This window comes from Cupressus sempervirens, chromosome 2 (assembly GCF_028749045.1).
Source record: "Cupressus sempervirens isolate cs-2001-9-10 chromosome 2, ASM2874904v1, whole genome shotgun sequence".
NCBI classification, from domain to species: Eukaryota; Viridiplantae; Streptophyta; class Pinopsida; order Cupressales; family Cupressaceae; genus Cupressus; species Cupressus sempervirens.
Window position 1 is genome coordinate 761990862 of NC_143119.1, and position 15258 is coordinate 762006119.

Genomic DNA, 15258 nt, shown 5'->3' on the forward strand with positions numbered 1-15258 from the left:
TAAATAAATTATTCTATTAAAATCACCAGAACTTGTATGGTAAGTTCCAGCTAGATGCAGTCAATTGACCTAACAAGGTTTGGTAGCTGTAAGTATGGCCTACAAATGAAAGTAAATTTGGTACAAGAATTGGCTACTTTTCAAGCTACAGGCTTTATACCAATAGCAAGGATATGCCACTCAGCTTAAATCATGACCATTGGATCTTCTGTAATGTTAAATTAAGAGAGAACGTATTATGTTTTGTTATACAATGTACTATTTATTGTTTCCTTTTCTGTTACTGGTCGATGTTGTAGCATGCACATGAATCTAAACATCCATTTGTTCAGATGGGTATTATTCTGTGATTAGTGTTAGATATTATGTCTGACTGGCTCGTTGGTTGGTTCATTATGGGTATCCAGAACATACTAAACCAGACTTGCAATTGCTATTCACCAAAGAGTTAAGCTAGTGGACACTACTCTTAGACATGAAGTTATGAACACATTTAAGGATTGTTGCATTGAGTCAATGCACTTCATTGTTTGTTCAATTTGCTTTTTCAAATCACCAATTTGAATTCTATCAAATTTTTTGTTTTGGAACTATTTGGCAGGAACCTCACTCAGCAAACCCTTGTTTATTGACACACTCGACTTCAGAACATTTTACATGTAATTTAGGCATAAAATCAGTATTATCTAAATGTACCATAATCTTGTAAAGAGGAAATGTCTTTTGGCGATGGCCACCCTTAAACATCATACATTAAGGAAAAAATGAAATTTAGAAAAATAAGTCAACTTTGACTATTTAACACTTTTAGCTTATGAATCAAACATTAGTGTGTGATGTTTAAACCGACCGATTAACTATTCATAATAAAATCACATTACTAAGAGAATTGCAATTAAATAAAAAGATTGCAGTTGCAAAACTGCAAGGCAGGGTTACATTACATAGCAGTCCAGCAAAGATTACAAAGCTGGATCAAAATATGACAAAACAAATATCATTCAAAATATTAATCTTTAATGTACCATGCTCTTGACAAGCAAAATACCTGGCAGGTGCCTAATTCCCAAATTTCTTTATCATAGAGACACAATTTTAGGATCAATTCCTCGATGGAAACAAAAACTTTAGAAGTAACTCATATTCAGCAATCCCCTTTGTATCTATTCCATATCTGGTAAATGCAGGGAAAAAAAGCCAAAGTGATGTTATGTAGATGAAAATTAGAGTAATGGGGATTGAAATGTACTTTGATGCTCCTATGAAGGCAAACTTGCCGCTTCTTCTTAAACCAACTTCAATGGCGGTACACAAGCCATGGAGGGTAAAGAATCCCATCATGTCCCATCTCGATCTTGACTCTGTGATGTAATACATTATTGCTTCATGCATCAATCCAGAGACTATAAATGTAGACAACAGAGCAACAGCCCTTGCCCAATAGGGAGGCTTCCTGTTCTCTTCTTTTACCAAATTATGTGTCTTCCAGCAGAAAAACAAGATGGGATCATACACAGATGGGCGAAGAATATTTGTGACAATAAGGTTCCATCTTTTACCCCAGAAATCTTCAAGCGAAGAAGAAAGGTAGGGTTTGTTGAACTGGGGTTCTAACTCTGCACCCAAACAAGCATCTACAATGGCCGCCAGGCTTACTAACACAATATCAAGACTAACATAGATTTGCAATCCATACAGCAAAACAATCAGGCCATGAGGAATTTTATTTCTCAATGAAATCATGTGCATGATTCCAGCATAAACAAGTACTTCTAGAATCAATTTTATACATGTTTTCAATCGAGAAGACTTTTTTGTGTTGTTTTTAGGCTTGGCCCGGCCAAGCTCTATTGGAATAACAGCCACTGCCATGAAATGAAACAGATTGGACCTTGCCCATTGTGTTGCCAGAGGACCCACATCAAAACAGAGCATCAAAAGCTTGAAAGAGCTAATCCACATAAACATGAAAGAAAAATGTCCTCTCATACTGATGCTGGATACTTGTCCAGGCAAAACAGTGTGAAAGAATATGACAGGGGCCATTGCAACAAGTCGACCAAGCCCCTTTGGAAGCTTTGGTATAACATAATATGAATAGCTTACCCCACATAGAATACCTGATAAAATCTGAATGCTGTTTAGTCCTTCCATCGTGCAATTTGGATTCAAATGGCACAAAAGGTGTTAACTTCTTTTGGTGGGGATTTTGTTTAATGCAGATTGATCTCAAGTTCAGCCAGAACTTAAATTGTTCAGTAGCCATTGATCCCCCCACGAGTTTACAAAGTCAACATTTTTGGGAATCATCTTGTAAACAAAAAGAAACATAAACCGAGATGTGAAGTATCTTTCATCAGAAATAAAATTGTAGTTACAGCGAAATAGACTTATTAAACATCCATGGAACTCGGAAGATTCCTAATAAAATAAACCAACTCATGTTCTAGTCGATTCAATTCATTGGTTTCAATGATAAAATACAGGGTGATAGACTTTTAAAACATCCAATGGAACTGAGAAGATATCCAATAAAATAAATCAACTCCTGTTCTGATCGATTCAATGGGCACATCCCAAGTTTAGAGAAGCTTGAAAATAGATTAATTCTGATTCTTTTGGTCCCTTATACGGCCTTATTTTGTGGACTCGATTAAAATAGACTGATTCCTAGATTTTGTTGAAGTTATTTAATTTTTGCTCACAAGATATGTATCTTGAATAGAGATATAGGCATTTAATTGAGAATAAAGGAATTAATAAGATATTAGAGCTAATACTTGTATAAAAAGAATGTGTAATGGCTATGCAGATATTGACATATATTAATCTAGAATATATTTGAATGTAGACAAAACAATGAAGAATGAAGTGGTCTTTGGTATGGCTTTCCTATTGAATTCTTTCAGGAATTCTAGGACATCATTAATCACAATTTGTTAGAAGTTGTTAAGGAATATTATTCTAGCAGATGCTTTGGGCATTGAATTCTATTTTCTTGGTTCTTATTCCAAAAAAAGAGAGGGCTGATCAATTGGATTTTTTTTTGACTTATTGCTCTATGTAATGTGGCTTACAAAGTTATTACTAAGTCGATTGATGAGAGACTTAAAAAGTGGCTACCTAGTATTATCTCAGAAGAACAAGGAGGTTTTGTTGCAGGAAGACAAATCTTAGATGGGGTGGTTACTGCTATTGAAGCTATCCACTCTATGGCTAGCTCAAGGGAGCGATCTATGTTTATTAAGTTGGATATGGCTAAGGTCTATGATAGAGTCAAATGAAGTTTTCTAAGGAATATTCTTCTTGCCTTTGGCTTTAGCTCAGAGTGGGTGAGTTGGACTATGCGATGTGCCACTTCTTCCTCTTCCTCCGTTCTTCTTAATGGCCAACCTTCCTAGATATTTGGTGCTTCTAGGGATCTTCGCCAAGGTGATCCTCTTTCCCCCTATCTTTTCATTATTATGGCTAAGGGTTTGAGCAGGTTCATCAAGTATCAGGGGTCCCAAAACTCTATCTAGGGGTGGCATTGGGGAAATGGTTTACCTTCTCTTTCTTATCTTCAATTTGTTGATGACTCTACTATTGTAGGTATTGCTTAAGTCAAGGAAGTTGAAACCTTCCAACATACATTGGATATTTATTTGGCAACAACAGGCCAAAAAGTTAATGCACAATAATATTCTATATATTTCTTTAACACTTATGATCCTATTCAACAGAGGATTGCTAATATCCTCAAGTTTCAGATTGGTTCACCCCTTTGACTTATCTTGTCATTCCTATTGTTGTTTCTAGGCAGCCACGACTTTTCTAGCAAAATTTGATTAACAAGCTTCAAGAGAAAGTAAATAACTAGACCCATAGATGGCTCTCTATTGTTGCTCATGTTACCCTTCTTCAATATGTTATTCGGGCTCTTCCTATTTATAGAGGCATGGTTTAGGTTGCTCTTATTTACTTTCTCAAGGAATATGATGTAATTTTGTGAGAATTTCTTTAGAGTGGTAATTTGCGTAACTCTAAATGGAGTTTGATTAGTTAGGAGATTGTTTGCAAGCCTAAGAAGGAGGGCATTCTTGGCCTTCGATCTACTATCTTGAGTAATAAAGCTTTGGTTGCTAAGCTTTACTGGCGATGGTGCTCTAGACAAAATCATATTTGGGCTCGTATAATTACTCATAAGTATTTTAGAGGTGTTGATACTTAGTCTGTTTCCACGCTTCCTCTTGAAGCTTGTGGCTCTATGGTGTGGAATACTCTCAAGATTGGTGCTCAATTGGTTAAGAGGGGCCTTTTCTAGATATGTAAGGGAGGCTCTGTGGCTTTGTTTTGGTCTGATGCTTGGGATGGAAACTCTCCCATCTTATCCATTTACCCTCATCTTCAGACTCTGTGTGATTCTTTTCTTGTTGTTGGATGGGATAAAGTGGCTCATTATAAGACTCCTAATTAGTTGGGTCTTGTTGTTAGATATAGTTGCAAATTCTCTTTAGATTGGCCTCCTAGAGGCTCAGAGGCGGACCGTCAAGGATCTTTCAAAGATTTTGGAGCTTCTAGGGAGTTTTGTTCTCTACTAGGGCCAGATGTTTTGGCTTGAGGTGGTACCCTATCTAGTAAATATTCTATTTCTGTGAGGTACCACGAGATTAATAGACAACTATTAGGGGATGCCAAGGTCCCTTGGTGGAAGCAAGTTTGGAATATATTTTCTTGGTTCAAATGTAATTTCTTCATGTGGCTAGTGGCTCAAAATCGGTGTCTTACATGGGATAATATTTGTAAACGTGGGTTCTAGGGCCCATCTTTTTGTGTGTTATGTGGTAATGGAGAGGAGTCTATCTCTCATCTCTTCTTCCATTGTTCATTTTCTACCAAGTTATGACATCTTTGGTGGAGTTCTTGGGGTTGCTCTTATAACCATGCTCCCTCCTTGCTTGAGTTTTGGGATTACTTGGGGAGTGCCCCCTCCAAGGCTTCACCTCTTCAAGTTGCATGGATTGTTGATCCCTCTTTTATTTTTTGGCATATTTGGTTGGAGAGGAACTGAAGAATCTTTCAGGATGTCTAGATTGGTGTCATGCATCTTTGGTGGAAGATTTCCCACTCTCTCCAGGAAACTATTCAGGAAAAGTGTGAGTCAGATGGAGGTATGGAACTTGGTGATCTTGCTATTTGTAGATGCCTTAACTTTCATTTTCAAGATGGATTCCCAAGGGTTACAAGTCATTGGTATCGTAAATTTCCAAACCATCCTAGATCTCAAGGGAAGAGACAAGTAAACTGTGTGGGTCATTGGTCACCTCCTCCACTCAAAGTTCTCAAAGTCAACATTAATGGTTCTTCTCAGGGGAATTTAGGTGCTACTAGCATTGGGGCTGTGGCCTAATGTAGCTTTGGAGAAGTTCAATTTCTTTTTTTAGTGCATAAGGGTTGTCATACTAATAATCTCATGGAGGCTCTAACCATTTTACATGTGGAGAAATGTTGTTTGAGGGGATGGCACAAAGTTATTTGTGAATTTGACTCTCAAGTGGTGGTGAAATTTTGTACTTCACAGTTTCTTGAGTATGTTAGTTGGCAATTGGCTTCAGTTGTTAGTCAAAATCTTCTCTTTTGTACTTGTCTAGAGTCTGTTAGTTTTTTAATTACATTCCTTGAGAATGGAACAGAGCTACTGATTGTTTGGTCAAATGGGCATCCGATCATGCTCAGGATTGGAATATTATGGATTAGGGGCAGCTTCCATTAGATCTGTCTCTTGGGTTAAATGACCTCGTTGCTCAGGATAGAGCTCCTTGTTGAGCTCTTCTTTTTGTTTCTCATTTTTCCTTAATAAATTTTTACCCCTCTTTTAGTAAATATGAAGAATGAAGTTTGTCCCTTTTAGAGTGGTTAATGTGAATTCCAAAATTTTAATTTTAGTAAAAATAATTATATATGTTACACTATGTGCAAATGGTTAGTAAAAGAAAGTTATCACAATATATATATAGAGTGGTTAATGCGAATTCCAAAAAATTAATTTTAGTTAAAATAATTATATATGTTACACTATGTGCAAATGGTTAGTAAAAGAAAGTTATCACACACACACACACACACACACACACACACAATACATGTATATATATATATATATGTATACACATGTATATATACATATATGTATACACATTTATATATATGTATACACATGTATACATATATGTATACACATGTATATATATATGTATGTATATATATATATATGTATATATATATACATATATATATGTATGCATATATGTATACATGTGTATATATATATATATATATATATATATATATATATATATATATATATATGCATATATGTATACATATATATATATATATATATATATATCTATATATATATATGCATGTATGTATGTATGTATACACATGTATATATATATATATGTATACACATGTATATATATATATACATATATATATGTATACATACATATACATATGTATATGTATGTATACATATTATACAATATCTATATGTATATATATGTATATGTATGTATACATACATATATATATGTATATATGTATACATACATATATATATGTATATATGTACATGTATACATATATACATATATGTATGTATGTATACATATATACATATATGTATGTATATATATATATGTTGGCATTAAGTTATATTTCTGTGAAACCTAGTTATCACTAGATTGTTCGGCAAACATTGGAGACTGAATGATGAGCTTGGTAACCATATAGAATTGAATAAGTGTTGTCAGTAATGACAAATATAACTTAATGCCAACATATATATATACATACATATATATATATATATATGTATATATGTATATATATGTATACATATACATATATACATAATATATATATATATGTATATGTATATGTATACATATATATATATATATACATACATATACATATAAATATATATATATTTATATATATGTATATATATATGTATGTATACATACATATACATATACATATACATACATACATATATATATATATATATATATATATATATATATATATATATATATGTATGTATGTATGTATGTATACATACATATACATATATATATATATATGTATATGTATGATGTATGTATGTATACATACATATACATATATATATATATATGTATATGTATGTATATGTATACATACATATATATATACATATATATATATATATATATATATATATATATATATATATATATGTATATGTATGTATATATATATATATACATATATATATATATATATATATATATGTATATGTATGTATGTATACATATATACATATATATATATATGTTGGCATTAAGTTATATTTGTCATTACTGACAACACTTATTCAATTCTATATGGTTACCAAGCTCTTCATTTAGTCTTCAATGTTTGCCGAGCAATCTAGTGATAACTCGGTTTCACAGTTCACACCGAGCATTTCAAAAGTCACGGAGTGAAAATAGGCAGTGTGAAGTCCAACAGTTATCACCGAACAGTTCAGTTGTTATCAAGCTTCACAATGTCTACCAAGTGATGGGATGAGCAGTGTCTACCGAGTGACACTATATCTACCAAGTCTCCAATAGTCGCCAAGTTCAAAGCTATGTTGTGTGATTAGTATGGACCAAGCCTCTACTTCTACTGAGTGAATGATGATGTCGAGTAATGTAGTGGACGCCGAGTATCAGAAGTTCATCAAGTCAACTTATAGAACCTGAGTTTTTACTATTTGGCCGACTCAGTAATATTTTGTTTACTTGTGTTTTAGCCGACCTTTTAATTGTAAATATTGGTATGGTATATATATGTGATGTTTTGTATCATACTAATGTATTAAGGAGTGAAGAAGTGAATGTAAGAATGCATAATGCTAAGTAGATGTTTGATGAATGCAAATGAGTATCAGTAGCAGAGTAAGGAATTCAACAAGGTCAATTCAAGATCAGAAGAGTCTTATCTATCACATGAGGTGATAAGTACTTCAAGGATCTAATCAAAAAATAAGGCTATAAGTATGATCCTCTGTATCATCCTAACAGGTGAATCAGTCTTAAATCTTTTAACAAGGTAGACTTAACAGTCTTTCTTTAAATCTCTTGACAGAGTGCATACTTCATTGTATGTTTGTAAATCCTCTAACAAAGTGGACCTAGTAGTCCTATTTGCTCCTAACAGGACAGATCACTAGACGTGGTCAATGTAAGCCTTAACTGGCCAACTTTATGCTATAGTAGTGAAGTTTTGTGGGTATCATCCCCACCCCAGTTTTACTTTCTATTTGGAAAGTTTCTGGGTTACCAAATTCTATGTTCATGTGTCATGAATGTTTATCTTTTAGTTTCTCATGTATGCAGTAGATTAGATGAATTAATGGTGAATGGATCATGTTGATTAAGTGTTGAATTAGTTTAAAATTTTGAGGTTATTGATTCACCCCTCCCCTCTCAATAACTTGGCAAGTCTTGATTATTTTCAACAATTGGTATCAAAGCTTTGTGGTTCTCAAGATAAAGTTTAACAACTTGAGCAAAGATCAAAGGACAATGGAGATATTCAGACTTGATAAAGCTATTGGCAATGAAAAGCTAGATTTAGAGATGGCCATAGCTCAACTCAAGGAAGTAAAAGAGAATCTTTCCCAATCTCTAAAAAGAAGGAAGGAACTTGCTAAATAGATGAATGACCACCAATATGTTGAAGAAAAGATTGAAGACTTTTTCCCCTCAAGTAGTTCAGATGAAGCAAATGAGGCAATTAAAGAACTCCTAGAAAAGAATGGCTCTCTGCAAGAATAGGTAAGAAAATTGAAAAGAGAACAGGAAATTCAATCAATAAGAATGTGTGAAATATTGGAACAAAGGAATAAGGCAAGTGAAGACTTGGAGGCAAGGAACAATGCAACTCAAAATCAATCCCTTTAGTAAGAAAGTCTCATCAATCAGCTCTCTAATGCAAATGACGAAATCATAAGTCCATTTTTCAAAAATGATTTAAGCACTGAAAGACAAATCAATGAAAGATTGAAAGTTGATCTAAATTTTGAGAAGCAACTCAATGAAAGGATAATGAAATCCCAAGCAAACATGGATCAATTGAATCAACAAAGTGAGCAAAATCTTTATAGGAAAAAGGGTAAAGTAGGACTTGGATACAAAGATGAAGGTGAATATTCCAAACAAGGTACTCAAAGGAATTAGAAGCCTACTTGCAATCACTGTGGGAAGATAGGTCACACATCAAACAAATGTTGGAGCAATGGAAAAGAAAAATTCAATGGAAAGTGCTACAACTGCAATTAGCATGGTCATAAAGCTAATGAATGTAAGGAGAAACCAAAATTTGAAGGTAAATCTCACAAATGCAAGAAGCAAGGTCACAAAGCATCTGAATGCAGATCTAAACCATTCAATCCAACTGAACAATTTGTAAAAGCAATATTTGATTGGGACTACAATACTTGGTGTAGATGTCATTATTGTGGAGAATATGGACACATTGGCATAAATTGTGCAAGACATCACTTGAGAAAGAAGGATACCACCCGAGTTAGGAAAGGATACCACCCAAGTTAGGAACATCAACAGCGTATACAACATCCAGTTCTAAAATTTTGTCAACTTCATTTTTGCATGCTCCTGTAAGTACTTCATCTGTAAATACTTCTATCAATGCTCCTATTGTATGTACTTTAGTCAGTACTCCACCTGTTATTACTTCAATTTTGGATAGCACATCAATTTTGGATTCTTTTAGCACTCCTACAAGTATTTCTTCAGTTGGTCCTATTCAAGTTTTCACTGCAAGTCCAACCATCTCTACCATTGTTTCTGTTTCTAAGTCCAAGGCAGTAATATGAGAAGTAGAACCAAGGAAACCTCTTAAAATTCTGATTACTGGAAAAGAAATTGAAGGAGATATAGACTTGGACAAAGAGATTGTAATTCCTACGTTGGATCTTGATAATGCTACTATGGAACAAATGAGATTGGTTAGCCAGCTTTTGGAATAGAAGGAAGGCAAAAGCAATTAAGAGATGAAAGGGACAGGGAATTCAAAATAATTGAAAGTGAAAAGAATATACTAATAGAGGCCATAGGTGTTGATGTGGATTCATCTCAACACATTTTTTTGTAGTTAGAGGAGGCAGTGCACAAGTTTAATGAGGATTCTACTGGACAAGAAAATTTAATTGAAAAGGCAGAGAAAAAGTTTAATAATAAAGTACTTGAGCACATTGCCATAAATCAGGTAGAACCGTCCTCCATTTTGGCTAACATTGAAAATTATTTTACAAATGTAACATCACTTTTTGCTAAGCTGTGTGATGTTACTGGGTTCACTAAGGAGGTAAAAGAGAAATTGAATAAGATTGATGAAGATATGAAGGCCAATGCTCAAAGGTTGGAGCTTGACCCCAGCTCAAGCTCAACACATCACATTAAGGTGAGATTTCTATCAGATATGTAGGCTAAACTATTGAGAGAGGAAGCAAGGATCAGATCCACATTGATAGACATCCAAAATATGATCCTTCCAATCATGGACACAATGCAGAAACATATTGCATATTCAAAGTCATTGGTCTAGGATAACAATCTTTCAGTTGTAGAACATATGATATAACTCTTAGCAAAAGTTCAAGTAGCTCTTCATACCTGCAAAATTTTGCAAGACAACTAGGATAAGACACTAGCTCTTATTCTCAAGGTACATTTCAAGTTTCTCTCACATTTTGTTGTCTCTATATGAATGAATTGTATAACTCTTTGGCATTATTTTCAAAAATGGGGAGTAAGAGATATTTTGTGGAGAGACAAAGGGGGAGAGAATAGATTGATATATGTATAGAATAAAAGGGAGAGAGACTATGTGTATAATTATGTAAAGTGACTATGTATATATTATGTCTTATATGGGGGAGATATGTGCAAATGTATATACAACAACATTAAAAGATAAATTTTGAAAAATAAAAAATCAGTATGTCAGTGTACATAAGTCTTGGCTTATAAGTGTTTTTGTCACTAATGCCAAAGGAGGAGATTGTTGGTATTAAGTTATATTTGTCATTAGTGACAAAACTTATTCAATTCTGTATGGTTATTGAGCTCATCATTCAATCTCTAGTGTTTATCGAGCAATCCAATGATAACCAAGTTTCATAGTTCACACCAAGCATTTCAGAAGTCACCAAGTGAAAATAGGCAGTGTGAAGTCTAGTAGTTATCACTGAAAAATTTAGTTGTTATCAAGCTTCACAGTGTCTATCAAGTGATGGGACGAGCAGTGTTTACCGAGTGCAAGCAAGGTAAACATAGTATTCAGTATCTACCAAGTGACACTATATCTATCGAGTCTCCAATGGTCACTGAGTTTGAAGCTACGTTGTGTGATTAGTATGGACCAAGCCTCTACTTCTACTGAGTGCATGACGATGTCGAGTAATGTAGTGGACACCAAGTATCAGAAGTTCATCAAGTTAGCTTATAGAACTCGAGTTTTTACTATTTGGCCGACTCAGTAATATTTTGTTTACTTGTGTTTTAGCTGACCTTGTAATTGTAAATATTGGAATGGTATATATAAGTGATGTATTATATCATACCAATGTATTAAGGAGTGAAGAAGTGAATGTAAGAATGCATAATGCTAAGCAGATGTTTGATGAATGAGAATGAGTATGCAACAGAGTAAGGAATTCAACAAGGTCAATTTAGGAGCAAAAGAGTCTTATCTATCACATGAGGTGATCAGTACTTCAAGGACCTAATTAGAAAATAAGGTTGTAAGTAAGATCCTCTTTTTCATCTTAATAGGTGAATTAGTCTTGAATCCTTTAACAGGGTAGACTTAACAGTCTTTCTTTAAATCTCTTAAAATAGTGCATACTTCATTGTATGTTTGTAAATCCTCTAACAAGTTGGACATAGTAGTCCTATTTTCTCCTAACAGGGCAGATCACTAGAAGTGGTCAATATAAGCCTTAACCAGCCAACTTTATGCTGTAGTAGTGAAGTGTGGGTATCATCCCCACCCCAGTTTTACTTTCTATTTGGAAAGTTTCTAGGTTACCAAATTCCATGTTCATGTGTCATGAATGTTTATCTTTCAGTTTCTCATGCATGTAGTAGATTAGATGAATTAATGGTGAATGGATTATGTTGATTAAGTGCTGAATTAGTTTAAAGTTTTGAGGTTATTGATTCACCCCTCCCCTCTCAGTAACTTGGTAAGTCTTGATTATTTCTAACTATATATATATAACATTTTGAAGAGTATTAGAAGATTTTTGTATTAGAACTAAAACATATGTGTGTTGGTTATATGAGGATTTCTGATGTGAAAATCTTAATAAGTTAACAATCTTATATCAAAAATATGAAAAAATAGAATTCACAGTAAATTAAATGTAGTTTCTAAGAAACTATTTTTTATTTATTTTTAAATAATACATTTGATAAAAAAATTAATTTTTGATGCAATAGTATACAAATTTCAAGTAAAAGATAATAAGTAGTTGTATGTCTAACAACTCTAGCTGCAATCAAATATTAACATTTTTTATAAGATTCTAGATATAAGTAGAAGACTCATGTCCAAATGTGGCAGACATTTTTTTCATAAGATTTTACCAAGTTAATAGTTAATTATGTTTTTTGGACATGAACCTGCAACACAATGATCAGTTGCATCCCTTGTTGATAGGGGCATCACTAGTTTAGATCTCATGGACTTGGTGTATACAGTGGTCACGATAGTGGATGTTCTAGTTGAGATAGGTGGTAGGCTCTGTACATTGGAGGCATCTAGAATATTCTTGGAGTCTTGTGCCAAGGTGGATCCAATTGTAGTGGTTTGGTTGCATGTGATTGTTGAATGGCGTTGTTCATCGTCGTGGTTGCTAGGAGATACAAGGATGTCACCAGTATAGAGAGATAAGGTGGCGGGGAGGTATAAGGGGTTGACATCAACTAGGTAGTGTTCATGTCATTTTACATTCATGTCATTCAGTTTTCATGCCAATAGATATGGAGATAATGATATTCAACTACATGTGATTGTTGAATGGTGTTGTTCATCATCGTGGCTGCTAGGAGATACAAGAATGTCACTAGTATAGAGAGATAAGGTGGAAAGGAGGTATAAGGGGTTGACATCAACTAGTCAATGTTCATGGCATTTAGTTTTCATGCCAATAGAGATGGAGAGAATGATATTCAATTCTCAAGATTGTTGTTGGGCTAGGAGTGCTCACGGACCCTATGTCAAACCCACGATGGAGTGTGTTGGTTGTACCCCCAAGCTTGGAGTCCCTATTGGGCTTTTGTGCTTGCAGGTCTTGAGTGTTGAATTTAGGGGATGAGGTCCCCCAGATTTTTGGCCTCACTAGTTCGTAGCTCCAAATAAAAGTAAAATATTACCAATAAAAAAATAATTAATTGTGATTTTTTACTACACTTTTTTAAGAATATAAAAATTTGTGTATCTTACCACTGTAACTTGGTCAAAACTTCATTTTTAATATTTTTTTTAATTCTATAATATGCCAAACATTGAATATGATACATGTTTTAGATTCCAAAAAATGTTAAACCATTTGAAAGTTATAGATGTTTTAAGCTAGCCTATTAATTAGAGCTTTAGATGTGATTTAATTAAAAATGAATACTAATTATATCTTAAATTCAAAGTTAGATAAATTTTATATTGGTAGAAAGTTGATAATCTTGTCATGAAACTCTTTTTTTTCTTTAACTTTTTTTGTTGATTTCTCAATTTTGGTATCTCGAACCCAAATTTACTCTAGCAATCCTGAAGAAAATCTCAAGGCCATATATTTGTGTTAGAGATATTCGATATCAAATACATATTATATATCCAATATGTATTAGATAGCTGATATATATCATATATGTAATGCGTTTAGTATATTTTTATACTAATATAATATTTCATATAATATATAATACTATAATATCATATAGCATGTGATATATATCATATTATATTATAATATAATTCATTATCATCTACAATAGACTAAATTATTATACAAACTATTATGTGTATGATGTTATATATTTTATTTAATATAACATTCTTATGTTAAAGATTATATATTTTCTCCCCTCCTCTCTTCCCCAAATTCTAAATATTTTAAGTATGATATATTAGATGTTGATTTGACATCCAACACCTCTTTACAATGGCCATAGTAAATTCATGGCACCCTTGTTCATTTTTGGATGCCATATTAAGAATATTGAATTTCAAAATTATCAAATGTTTGATATTCAAATTTATAAGCCACACCAAATAGGGCATTTGGGCCATTTTATGCATCCCAATGGTTTCTACATTCTTTTTGTAGGTGAGGAACACAAGATTTTAGACAACAAGAGACAACATCAAACATTCTTGATCATATTATTCATAAATTTATCATTGGAAACAATTTTTTTGGAGCTATAAACATGAGTAACAATCATTGAAAGAAAAATCTTACAAAAGAATAAATTGAAGCATATAGACAATTTTATAGTAAAATGAGACAAGGTATGTCAAATATTAGGGAGGGTGAGGCCTCTTGTCCACCTATAAATGCTATTTCAAGTGAAGAGGATAGTGTTGCTCAAGTTTTAGTTCATATTTTTTGCTCTAGGGTTTTGAGTCAAGTGTCAATGTCTTGAGTCTGAGCCTAGGCTGCCTATAGGATGGTCTTTCTTCTCATCATCCCTTTGAGCTAACCTAATGCATGAAATCATGTGAGCAATACATCAGCCCAAAGCTAGGTGATTAGGTTTTGGAGGGTTTTCTATGCATCATCCCAATGAGAAGAAGGTTTGGATTTGATGTAGGAGCATCTTGGGTGTAAGAGAAATCTTGCATCACTCAAAAAATATTTTCTTTTCAATGTTTTCTATTTTAATAAGGACTAATAGATAGGGTGGTTACTATTTATGGGAACTTTCTATTTTTAGTCAGTTTTTCATATGAGCTTAGAATGTTCTCATTTTCTATAGGAAGGTTCATTTTAGAGTTATAAGGCTACCATAAAAATCTCATTGCTCCAACCTAAGTATCAAAGAAGTTATTGCAAATTTTTGGTGGAAAAATTTGCAAAAAAATTTTCAAGCTCACCGTTGGAAGCCTTAGAGTGCCCGAATGAGGTCCAAAAAATTGACAGAAGGGTGCTTG

General features: G+C 33.3%; 1 pseudogene; it reads right to left on the reverse strand.

Moving 5' to 3' along the window:
- Positions 1 to 1101: 1101 nt before the first annotated feature.
- On the reverse strand, positions 1102 to 2154 carry LOC149575672 (acyl-CoA--sterol O-acyltransferase 1 pseudogene; annotated as a pseudogene).
- Positions 2155 to 15258: the final 13104 nt, after the last annotated feature.